The following is a 13,433-nucleotide window of genomic DNA, read 5'->3' as shown; positions in this document are numbered from 1 at the left end:
ACCCATCATTGGTCCAATATAGTGTACATTAGGTGTTTGTGTGTGTAGCCTGCCCTTCACAATGAGGACCCTTGACCCCTCGGTGAAAGGGTGAAAAGTTACCTTTTCTCATAGCATGGCATGGGTGTCACACAGACCAATCACCCAACCAACCACACACAAACCAACCACACACATACCAACCATTCAACCAACCACACAAGAAGGGATTTGGAGAAAGCGTTTTCTGCTCACATCAAATAAAATGTTTTTGGTCACATGCTTCGTAACCAACAGGTGTAGACTGTGAAAAGGGTACTTACTGGCCCTTCCCAACAATGCAGAGAGAAAGAAAATAGAAAAATAATATAAAAGAAATAATAATAAATAATAAAAGGAATAGTAAGAATAAATACAAAATGAGTAATGATAACTTTGCTATATACACAGGTTACCAGTACCGAGTCGATGTGCAGGGTTGCAAGATAATTGAGGTAGATATGTATGCTATATATACAAAAGTATGTGGACACCCCTTCCAATTAGTGGATTCGGCTATTTCAACCACACCCGTTGCTGACAGGTGTATAAAATTGAGCACACAACCATGCAATCTCCATCGACAAACATTGAATGGCCTTCAGTGACTTTCAACGTGGCACCGTCATAGGATGCCACCTTTCAGTTTGTCAAATGTCTCCCCTGCTAGAGCTGCCCCGGGCAACTGTAAGTGCTGTTATTGTGAAGTGGAAACTTCTAGGAGCAACAAGTAGGCCACACAAGCTCACAGTACGGGATCACCGAGTGTTGAAGCGCATAGCGTGTAAAAAATTGTCTGACCTCGGGTTGCAACACTCACTCCAAACTGCCTCTGGAAGCAACGTCAGCACAAGAACAGTTAGTCAGGAGCTTCATGAAAGGGGTTTCCACAGCCGAGCAGCCCCACCCAAGCCTAAGATCACCATGCTCAATGCCAAGTGTCGGCCGGAGTGGTGTAAAGCTCGCCGCCATTGGACTCTGGAGCAGCGTAAACGTGTTCTCTGGAGTGATGAGTTACGCTTCACTATCTGGCAGGCTGACGGACGAATCTGGCTTTTGCAGATGGCAGGAGAACACTACCTGCCCGAATGCATAGTGCTAAAAGTAAAGTCTGGTGGAGGAGGAGTAATGGTCTGGGGCTGTTTTTCATGATTCGGGCTTGGCCTCTTAGTTGCAGTGAAGGGAAATCTTAACGCTTCAGCATACAATGACATTCTAGACGATTCTGTGCTTCCAACTTTGTGGCAATAGTTTAGGGAAGGCCTTTTCCTGTTTCAGTATGACAAAGCCACCATGCATAAAGCGAGGTCCATACAGAAATGGTTTGTGGAGATCGGTTTGGAAGAACTTGACTTGCGTGCACAGAGCCCTGACCTCAACCCCATCGAACACCTTTGAGATGAATTGGAACGCCGACTGCGAGCCAGGTCTAATCGCCCAACATCCGTGCCCAACCTCACTAATGCTCATGTGGCTGAATGGAAGCAAAGGCTGAATGCAGATAGTTAAATGGTTAACCAAATAGCTACCAGAATTAACTATTTGGAAGTCTTATTGCTTGGGGGTAGAATCTGTTCAGGGTCCCGTTAGTTCCAAACTTGGTGCATCGGTACCGCTTGCCGTGCGGTAGCAGAGAGAACAGTCTATTTTTAATTTTTAGGGCCTTCCTCTGACACCGCCTGGTATAGAGGTCCTGGATCGCAGGGAGCTCACCCCTAATGATGTACTGGGCCGTACGCACCACTCTCTGTAATTCCTTGCGGTCTGATGCCAAGCAGTTGCCATACCAAGCGGTGATGGAGACAGTCAAGAGGCACCAAATGGTGCAACTGCATAACCATTTGAGTATCTGATGGCCCATGCCAAATATTTTCAGCCTCTTCATGCCTGTGTTGGTGTGATGTTGACACAGAGGAACTTGAAGCTCTCAACCCGCTCCACTACAGCCTTGTTGATGTGAATGGGTGCCGAACTCGGCCCTACGTTTCTTGGAGTCCACTCTCTGTGAGGATCAACACTGGAGATGAGAAGCAGGTATAGGTAGTGAATATTTAATTAACAACAGACATGAAACAGAACAGGAACAGCGTCTGGACAGGGGGGAAAAAACGACATCATTGCTGACACAGGGAACAAACTGAGGAGCATACAAATATAGAAGGGGTAATCAACAAAGTAATGGAGTCCAGGTGAGTCCAATATTGTGAGGCTGCATGTAATGACGGTGACAGGTGTGCGTAATGAAGGGCAGCCTGGCACCCTCGAGCGCCAGAGAGGGAGAGCGGGAGCGGGCATGACAGTACCCCCCCTCTAGGGGCGCCACCCGGCATCCCACCTGGGTGAGCCTGACGGGCAAGCCGAGGCATGGGCGTGGGCGCTGGACAAGCTGGCTGAGGCGTGGAAGCCAGACGAGCCGGCAAAGGCGTGGGAGACTGGCGAGCCGGCTGAGGCGTGGGAGCCTGACAATCCGGCTGAGGTGTGAAAGCCTGACGATCCCGCTGAGGCGTGGGAGCCTGACGAACCAGCTGAGGTGTGGGAGCCTGACGGGCCGGCTGAAACATGGCGTGGGGTGGGCGCCTGCCGAGCCCAAAGAGGCGAAAAGACCTCTCGAACCAGCTAAGGCGTGGAAGCCCGACGAGCTAGCTGAGGCATCCTGGTACCATCGGCGACGGCACCCGGAACCGACGTTACAAACCACTCCCTGATGCTTCCTTTAGTGGTGTCAGCATTCTGTGAGGAGCACCAGAGAGGGAGAGCGGGAGCAGGCGTGACCCTTTCAGCTCTTTTGCCTTGCTGACGTTGTGGGAGAGGTTGCTGTCATGGCACCACACTGCCAGGTCTCTGACCTCCTCAATATAGGCTGTCTCATCGTTGTCGGTGATCAGGCCTACCACCGGGTCGTCAACAAACTTGATGGTGGTGTTGGAGTTGTGCGCGTCGTTGAACAGTATGCGAATTGGAGTGGATCCGCGGTGTCTGGGATGATGGTGTTGATGTGAGCCACGAGCAGCCTTCCAAAGCATTTCGTGGCTACAGATGTGAGGGCTATGGGGCGATAGTCATTTAGACCAATTATCTTGGCGTTCTTGGGCACAGGGACTATGGTGTTCTGCTTAAAACATGTAGGTATTACAGACTGGGTCAGGGAGAGGTTGAAAATGTCAGTGAAGACACTTGCCAGCTGGTCAGATTACGCATCCTGGTAATCCGTCTAGCCTTGCGGCCTTGTGAATGTCAACCTGTTTCAGGGTCTTACTCACATTGGCTACAGAGAGCCTGATTACACAGCTGGTGCTCTCGTGCATGGTTCAGTGTTGCTTGCCTCAAAGCGAGCATAGAAGGCATAGGATTAGTCTCCCGCTCCTTGAAAGCGGCAGCTCTAGCCTTTAGCTCAGTGCGAATGTTACTTGTAATCCATGGCTTCTGGTTGGGATATGTATGTATGGTCACTGTGGGGACAATGTCGTCGATGCACTTATGAAGTAGGTGACTGATGTGTTAACCTCTTCAATGCCATTGGATGAATCCCGGAACATATTCCAGTCTGTGCTAGCGAAACAGTCCTTCATCGGACCACTTCCGTATTGGGCGCGTCACTGGTACTTCCCGTTTGTGTTTTTGCTTGTAAGCAGGAATCAGGAGGATAGAGTTATGTCATAGTTGCCAAATGCAGGGTGAGGGAGAGCTTTGTATGCGGTTTTGTGTGTGGAGTAAAGGTGATCTAGAGTTTTTTCGCCTCAAATTGCACAGATTACATGCTGGTAGGAATGAAGTAAAATGGATTTCAGTTTCCCTGCAAAAAAATCACTGGTCACTAGGAGTATTTCCATGTTTACTTATAACTCTATACAGCTCATTAAGTGCAGTCTTAGTTCCAGCATCGGTTTGTTGTGGTAAATAGACAGCTAAGAAAAAAATAGATGAAAACTCTAGGAAAATAGTTTGGTCTACAGCTTATCATGAGGTATTCTAAACAGGCAAGCAGAACATAGAGACTTCCTTAATATTAGAGATTGCGCACCAGCTATTGTTAACAAAGAGACACACACCTCCCCCCTTGAGCCTACCCGAATCTGCCGATCTGTCCTGCCTATGCATAGAAAAACCAGACAGATGCATATTACCCATGTCCTTGTTCAGCCACGACTCTGAGAAACATATGATATTACAGTTCTTCAGGTCAAGTTGTTAGAATAGTCTCGAATGGAGCACGTCCAGTTTGTTCTCCAGTGATTGTACGTTTGCAAATAGAACGGAGGGTAGAGGCGGTTTATCAACTAGCCGATGTAGTTTCATCAGTGTGCCTGCAACAAATTGAAATGAACATTCAAAGCACTTGTGAAAATACAGTACATCATAAAGAGAGAACCATTTAGAGTTTTAAGTGCTAACCCAAATACTGTGGTCATCGGAACAGATATCACATCTTTAGGGTCCCTATTTTTCTGAGAAGTTCGGCTTGATTGGCTGTTTGGAAGTCTCTCAGATCAGCACCATTGGATGGTCTTGTGGCTTAGAAGCTAGAAGGAGATGATAGAGAACCATGTCTGCATCAGCCAGTCCTTTTAGTTACCATGAAAATATTATTGTACTTAGCGAGCAGATAAAACCTTTAAGGGGCCACAGCCTACTCTTGAATAATCCTATTCCATTTTACTCAAACATCCCTGAGACAACATAGAATGTATTGTCCAAGTTGATGTGCTCGTCACACTATTCACAATGGGCCATACACTGACTTGAGTTGAGCACACAAACCCCTGACAATTGAGCACATATGCCATTGAAACCAGAGGTTGCACCAATGCATCTCAATTCACGATTGAGCCCATTGTTTGGAATTATTTAACATTTCTTAGGGCACCTTTTTTCTCAATTTCCACCTGACTGACGTGCCCAAAGTAAACTGCCTGTTGCTCAGGCCCTCAAGCCAGGATATGCATATAATTGGTACCATTGGAAATAAAACACTTTAAAGTTTGTATAAATGTTAAAATAATGTAGGAGAATATAACACAATAGATATGGTAGGAGATAATCCAAAGATTTTCTCCAAAGCATGGAGAGACCATGCTCTTACAATGGAAAGCATAAGGGCATACTGAATTCTAGCTACCAGGATGCAATTTCTATGGCTTCCACAGGGTGTCAGCAGTCTATGTTCAAGGTTTCAGGCTTGTAACTTCCAAAACGAATAAGAAATATCAGTTTTAGTACAGGGACACAGTCTTAGAAATTCTGTTTGGGCTCACGATGAAGACAAGACGCACCTGCTAAAATCGGTTTCCTATTGAACATACTTCTTGCCGTAATAAATATTATAGTTTGATTACATTTTAGGGTATCTGAGGAGTAAATAGAAACGTATTTTGACTTGTTGAAACAAAGTTTAGGGGTAGATTTTCGGATTCCTTTCTCTACATGTTGAACGAGCGGATTACTCAAATCGATGGCGCCAACTAAACAGACTTTTCGCTATTTGTGAATTTATGAAACCTGTTCCGGTGGAAAAATATTTTGATGTGGGGCGCTGCCCTCAAACAATTGCTTTCGCTGTAATAGCTACTGTAAATCTGACAGTGCAGTTAGATTAACAAGAATTTAAGCTTTCAACCAATATAAGACCTGTACCTAAATGTTTAATATCCATCATTTTTATGATTATTTTTTAAATTGCGCCCCCTCCATTTTCACCGGATGTTGTCCCGCTAGCGGGACGCCTAATTAAGTGTTCGAATCAGACAGGAGAAATGTGTGAAAAAATTACCTAAATATATCTTCAGTTCTTGCCAAACAAGGTGCAGATAACAATTCACAGCCTGTTTGGGAGGAGGGGGGTGGTCTGTATTTTGAACAGTATTCAAAGTCATAAAATATAACAGTGAGAGAAAAATCACTGATCACAGACAGTTCAAGGTCTGACAATAGACAACAGCAAACACCTCAGTAGGTGGGCGGAGATCATTGGTTTAGCTGAAACCCTGAAAGAAGAGGATGTCCTGGGGAGGATGTAGGTGAAAGATGGAGAAATAGCACAAGCAACTAACTGCATGCAGGGGCATGGATACTGAACATTATTGATGCATGTTAACAAGAGACACAAAACCTAACAACTGTCTGCATTCTGAGGGACAGAAACGCATACCTTCTCAGATGTACTAAGACATGTTTTTCTTTCTGTATTCCGGGGAATAAAACGACCACTGACTGAAGGCCAGAGGTAGCGGGAAAGGCGATTTAAAAAAAATCGAAATGAAATGTATTCAAACAGAGGGAAAACCTTCCACCTCACTACAGCATAGTCCACAGGGCAGAAAGAACAAACTGACAGAAGGGCAGAAAGACACGGACCATGCTTAGTCATCAGAACAGGTGCTTTATAGTACAGTCAGCCACAGAGGAAAAACACTGTCAGCCATGTATTCATCAATACATTTAAATAACAAGAACAAACAGTATAGTACACAAAAAGGAACAAACATTTTTACAATTTTATTGTAAGTGAATTCAACCCTGATGGTCAACCATAAAGTTGGGACTAAGGACAAGGCTTTTTTACAAGGCAGAGAAAGCTGTAAACTCCGAATGAACATAGGAGAGGTGATAAGAAGAGGATTTTCATGCCCCAACAGAGAACGAATCCCTGATGCAACTTGACTGTCATGCTGCATCAAAACAAGGGGATCCTAAAAATTGATGTATTTCCCTGCAGTGCCATTTGTAGGGGAAAGGGGGGAGGGGCGACCAAAGGGGGTGTCACATATACAAGTTGAAACTGGAAGGAAATCAATCAGTCCCATAACTGGAGAATAACAACAGTGGTGAGCTATGGGCCATATCTGACATTAATCCTGAACCTTCCAGTCAGCGTAAAGGAATGACAGGACACAATTTGGTGGGAGAGAATCCTGATACGGGGTTTAACGAGGAAAGTGCTGATGCTAATGAGTGCATCAGTGGGCCTTAACGAGGCTGTCTTGTTTGGTATCTTAATTTACAATGAGTCGCATCTCAGGGGTTCAGGATAAAATGAGCCGGGCTGGGATTCCCAGGGCAGGGAGCGGAATAACCCACCTCACAAAGAGGACACAAACTCCCACAATGTGTGTGTGTTTGTGTGTGAGAGAGTGTGATAGAGAAAGCGGGAGGGAAACAGTGTGTGTGTGTGAGTATGAGAGAGAGAGAGATACAGTATGTCTGTCTGTGGGAGGGGGAAAGGCGAGAGAAGAGGAGGGTAAGAGAACAGCTAGATGTCATCCCTGCCTGATACGCTTGTTTATACACTCACATCATTGAATCACCGTGACCAAGTGAGAAAAGCTTGTGCTCTCTATGACAAACTGACCTCGGGCAACAAATAGACTCACGGATAGAGGAATCGGGGAGGGAGGGAGTCTGAGCAATACGAGAGAGAGGAGTATAAGCAAATAAGAGAAAAAGCCATACAGTCCTAAAAAAAGGTTGAATGTTGATTCACTGCAATATTTTCATTGACATTAAGTGTTGTTGGCATTGACCTTGGTTGACTGCATTACTAGGAGCTATGGCCCACTTCAATCTGTATCAATGAAGTAAGGTCAGCATTTCTACCTGTCCATGAGCATTCTATATACTATCAAGGAGAAATGATCAACTACTAAAGGGATGGCATTCAGTTTCAGGTCTTTCTTACCGGACTACCCAGAGAAAATATTCTTGCACTGCGTTCCGAAGTCAGCTAACAAATACAGAGGCTCGGTGACCTCAGTGTATAAAACCAAATGCAGAGTATGCATTGAGCCCTGCCGCCCCGCCTCTTTCTGCTATGTCTGCATTAGTCAGGCTCAAATGGGTTCCTGCCATGAGTAACAGAGCATGACAGTCGCTAAACAACGCCAGGCGGATGACAGGACAGCTCCGTTTGATGATGGCCGCTGCTGATGAGCCCGCTTTTTGATTTGGAGGAATATCAGGGCAGCGTGATTAATTATGAGATGCAGGTGGATTCGGATCTAATGAGTCTGCCATATTACACACACCTCAAAATGCAAATCGAAAAATAACCACAGGAAATATGTAACATTCACAGTATATATTCACCCAATGGTGAGTTATGGTCTCATCTGGACTTTAAGCAAAAGCTAAAATATGGGACTTCTTGGCACGGTCTTTGAGAACTGTGTTTAAGGATTCAGAGACTTCATAACATGTTAATGTTGACCATCAAGGGCCATCAAATAATTCCGACACCACTGAAAACTCTGATCAATCACTTTAGTGGAATTTCTCCTCACAGTCCACTACTGTCTGTGAGAATGCGTGGATCCACACAACTCTAATTGACACAGTTAATAACACTGGCCCCCTCTGGCTAGCTAGCTGGCTGGCTTAATGCAGCTCTACCAGTAACGGGCATATTGGTCATTCCTCCGGTCACATTCACAGATCTGAATAGAGTACCAACATTATGAATCATAATACCCATAAAACCTAGTGGTCACAGGGAAATGGTTCCAATTGTCATTAAACCATTAATTTGCCCCGCCATTAATTTTTCCCATAGGGGATTTTAGAAACACTTAAAATAAGGGCTGTGTTTCGTGTAGGCTTACCCCGGCGACTGGAACCATTTCCCTGTTTGACTGCTAGGTTTTATGGGTATTACGACACCTCCACTGTGGGGCTCTATTGGAAGAGGGGTGAAAGAGATGCAATATGAATGAAAAATTACCTTTGTTATCTAACTTAAATTCCAGAACTTGAGATGCACCAAAAGGGTGATCGTAAACGGCTAACTACACTGACATTAATTTACAGATGATTAACAGGATTGTTTAAAAGAAACAGACAGAATAGCATCCCCAAAAAATCTTTGGTATGTAAAGTATTCATTCATTTATGGTATTATGTTACTTTAAATCTGATACATTTACTCTATTCCTCAAATAAACCGGACAATATTCAGAGTACATACATTTCAATTACACTGGAAAAAAACCTAATGAAACATGGAAAGTGTTGGTACCATGTTTCATGAGCTAAAATAAAAGATCCCAGAAATGTTCCATATGCACAAAAAGCTTATTTCTCTAAAATGTTATGCACAAATGTGTTTATATCCATTACTGAGTATTTCTCCTTTGCCAAGATAATCCATCCACCTAAAAGGTGTGGCATATCAAGAAGCTGATTAAACAGCATGATTATTAAAACAGGTGCACCTTGTACTGGGGACAATAAAGGCCACTAAAATGTGCAGTTTTGTCACACAACACAATGCCACAGATGTCTCAAGGTGAGGGTGTGTGCAATTGGCATGTTGACTGCAGTTATGTCCACCAGAGCTATTGCTAGAGAATTGAACGTTCTGAAATAAAGCTGAAAATGTCCCAGTTGTTCCATGGCCTGCATACTCACCCATTGAGCATGTTCACTCTGAATCGACAATCATGTTCCAGACAATATCCAGTAACTTCGCACAGCCATTGAAGAGGAGTGGAACAACATTCCACAGGCTACAATCACTCTATGCGAAGGAAATGACTCGCACTGCATGAGGCAAATGGTGGTCACACCAGATACTGACAGGTTGTCTGATCCACATCCCTAACTTCTAAAGGTATCTGTGACCAACAGATGCATATCTGTATTCCCAGTCATCTGAAATCCATAGATTAGGGCCTAATTTATTTATTACAATTGATTGATTTCCTCATATGAACTGTAACTCAGTAACATCTTTGAAATTGTCACGTTTATATTTTTGTTCAGTACATACAGTTGAAGTCGGAAATCTACATACACCTTAGCCAAATACATTTAAACTCAGTTTTTCACAATTCCTGACATTTAATCCTAGTAACAAATCCCTGTTTTAGGTCAGTTAGGATCACCAATTTACTTTAAGAATGTGAAATGTCAGAACAATAGTAGAGAGAATGGTTTATTTCAGCTTTTATTTCTTTCATCACATTCCCAGTGGGTCAGAAGTTTATATACACTCAATTAGTATTTGGTAGCATTGCCTTTAAATTGTTTATTTTGGGTCAAACGGTTCAGGTAGCCTTCCACAAGCTTCCCACAATAAGTTGGGTGAATTTTGGCCCATTCCTCCTGACAGAGCTGGTGTAACTCAGTCAGGACTGTAGGCCTCCTTGCTCGCACACGCTTTTTCAGTTCTGCCCACAAATGTTCTATAGGATTGAGGTCAGGGCTTTGTGATGGCCACTCCAATACCTTGACTTTGTTGTCCTTAAGCCATTTTGCCACAACTTTGGAAGCATGCTTGGGGTCATTGTCCATTTGGAAGACCCATTTGCGACCAAGCTTTAACTTCCTGACTGATGTCTTGAGATGTTGCTTCAATATAATCCACATCATTTTCCTGTCTCATGATGCCATATATTTTGTAAAGCACCCCCACAACATGATGCTGCCATCATCGTGCTTCACGGTTGGGATGGTGTTCTTCGGCTTGCAAGCCTCCCCCTTTTTCATCCAAACAATGGTCATTATGCCAAGCAGTTCTATTTCTGTTGGAAAGACAGTACCGTGCATTATCGAAGAGCCCTCACTGCTGCTCGATCATCCTAATTTTCCAACTTAATTGAGGAAAATAAGAACAATCCAAAATGTATTTTTGATACTGTTGCAAAGCTAACTAAAAAGCAGCATTCCCCAAGAGAGGATGGCTTTCAAGCAGTAATAAATTCATGAACTTCTTTGAGGAAAAGATCACGATCATTAGAAAGCAAATTACGGACTCCTCTTTAAATCTGCGTATTCCTCCAGGGCTTAGCTGTCCTGGATCTGCACAGCTCTGCCAGGGCCTGGGATCGGGAGAGACACTTAAGTGTTTTAGTACTATATCTCTTGACACAATGATGAAAATAATCATGGCCTCTAAACCTTCAAGCTGCATACTGGATCCTATTCCAACTAAACTACTGAAAGAGCTGCTTCATGTGCTTGGCCCTCCTATGTTGAACATAATAAACGGCTCTCTATCCACCGGATGTGTACCAAACTCACTAAAAGTGGCAGTAATAAAGCCTCTCTTGAAAAAGCCAAACCTTGACCCGGAAAATATAAAAAACTATCGGCCTATATCGAATCTTCCATTCCTCTCAAAAATTTTAGAAAAAGCTGTTGCGCAGCAACTCACTGCCTTCCTGAAGACAAACAATGTATACGAAATGCTTCAGTCTGGTTTTAGACCCCATCATAGCACTGAGACTGCACTTGTGAAGGTGGTAAATGACCTTTTAATGGCGTCAGACCGAGGCTCTGCATCTGTCCTCGTGCTACTAGACCTTAGTGCTGCCATTGATACCATCGATCACCACATTCTTTTGGATAGATTGGAAACCCAAATTGGTCTACACGGACAAGTTCTGGCCTGGTTTAGATCTTACCTGTCGGAAAGATATCAGTTTGTCTCTGTGAATGGTTTGTCCTCTGACAAATCAACTGTACATTTCGGTGTTCCTCAAGGTTCCGTTTTAGGACCACTATTGTTTTCACTATATATTTTACCTCTTGGGGATGTTATTCGAATACATAATGTTAACTTTCACTGCTATGCGGATGACACACAGCTGTACATTTCAATGAAACATGGTGAAGCCCCAAAATTGCCCTCGCTAGAAGCCTGTGTTTCAGACATAAGGAAGTGGATGGCTGAAAATGTTCTACTTTTAAACTTGGACAAAACAGAGATGCTTGTTCTAGGTCCCAAGAAACAAAGAGATCTTCTGTTAAATCTGACAATTAATCTTGATGGTTGTAAAGTCGTCTCAAATAAAACTGTGAAGGACCTCGGCGTTACTCTTGACGCTGATCTCTCTTTTGACGAACATATCAAGACTGTTTCAAGGACAGCTTTTTTCCATCTACGTAACATTGCAAAAATCTGAAATTTTCTGTTCAAAAATGATGCAGAAAAGTTGATACATGCATTTGTTACTTCTAGGTTGGACTACTGCAATGCTCTACTTTCCGGCTACCAAGATAAAGCACAAAATAAACTTCAGTTAGTGCTAAATACGGCTGCTAGAATCCTGACTAGAACCAAGAAATTTGATCATATTACTCCAGTGCTAGCTTCCCTACACATGCTTCCTGTTAAGGCAAGGGCTGATTTCAAGGTTTTACTGTTAACCTATAAAGCGTTACATGGGCTTGCTCCTACCTATCTTTCCGAGTTGGTCCTGCCGTACATACCTACACGTACGCTACGGTCACAAGACGCAGGCCTCCTAATTGTCCCTAGAATTTCTAAGCAAACAGCTGGAGGCAGGGCTTTCTCCTATAGATCTCCATTTTTATGGAACGGTCTGCCTACCCATGTGAGAGACGCAGACTCGGTCTCAACCTTTAAGTCTTTACTGAAGACTTATCTCTTCAGTAGGTCATATGATTGAGTGTAGTCTGGCCCAGGAGTGTGAAGGTGAACGGAAAGGCTCTGGAGCAACGAACCGCCCTTGCTGTCGCTGCCTGGCCGGTTCCCCTCTCTCCACTGGGATCCTCTGCCTCTAACCCTATTACAGGGGCTGAGTCACTGGCTTACTGGTGCTCTTTCATGCCGTCCCTAGGAGGGGTGCGTCACTTGAGTGGGTTGAGTTACGGACGTGATCTTCCTGTCTGGGTTGGCGCCCCCCCTTGGTTTGTGCTGTGGTGGAGATCTTTGTGGGCTATACTCGGCCTTGTCTCAGGATAGTAAGTTGGAGGTTGAAGGTATCCCTCTAGTGGTGCGGGGGCTGTGCTTTGGCAAAGTGGGTGGTGTTATATCCTTCCTGTTTGGCCCTGTCCGGGGTATCATTGGATGGGGCCACAGTGTCTCCTGACCCCTCCTGTCTCAGCCTCCAGTATTTATGCTGCAGTAGTTTATGTGTCGGGGGGCTAGGGTCAGTTGGTTATATCTGGAGTACTTCTCCTGTCTTATCCAGTGTCCTGTGTGAATTTAAGTATGCTCTCTCTAATTCTCTCCTTCTCTCTTTCTTTCTCTCGGAGGACCTGAGCCCTAGGACCATACGTCAGGACTACCGGGCATGATGACTCCTTGCTGTCCCCAGTCCGCCTGGCCTTGCTGCTATTCCAGTTTAAACTGTTCTGCCTGCGGTTATGGAACCCCTACCTGTCCCAGAACTGCTGCTTTCAACTCTTAATGATCGGCTATGAAAAGCCAACTGACATTCATTCCTGATTATTATTTGACCATGCTTGTCATTTATGAACATTTTGAAAATCTTGGCTCTCTCTAATTCTCTCCTTCTCTCTTTCTTTCTCTCTCTCGGAGGACCTGAGCCCTAGGACCATACGTCAGGACTACCGGGCATGATGACTCCTTGCTGTCCCCAGTCCACCTGGCCTTGCTGCTATTCCAGTTTCAAGTGTTCTGCCTGCGGTTATGGAACCCCTACCTGTCCCAGACCTGC

Source organism: Salvelinus fontinalis, chromosome 16, assembly GCF_029448725.1.
Source record: "Salvelinus fontinalis isolate EN_2023a chromosome 16, ASM2944872v1, whole genome shotgun sequence".
Taxonomy (NCBI): Eukaryota; Metazoa; Chordata; class Actinopteri; order Salmoniformes; family Salmonidae; genus Salvelinus; species Salvelinus fontinalis.
This window is presented reverse-complemented; position numbering follows the sequence as displayed.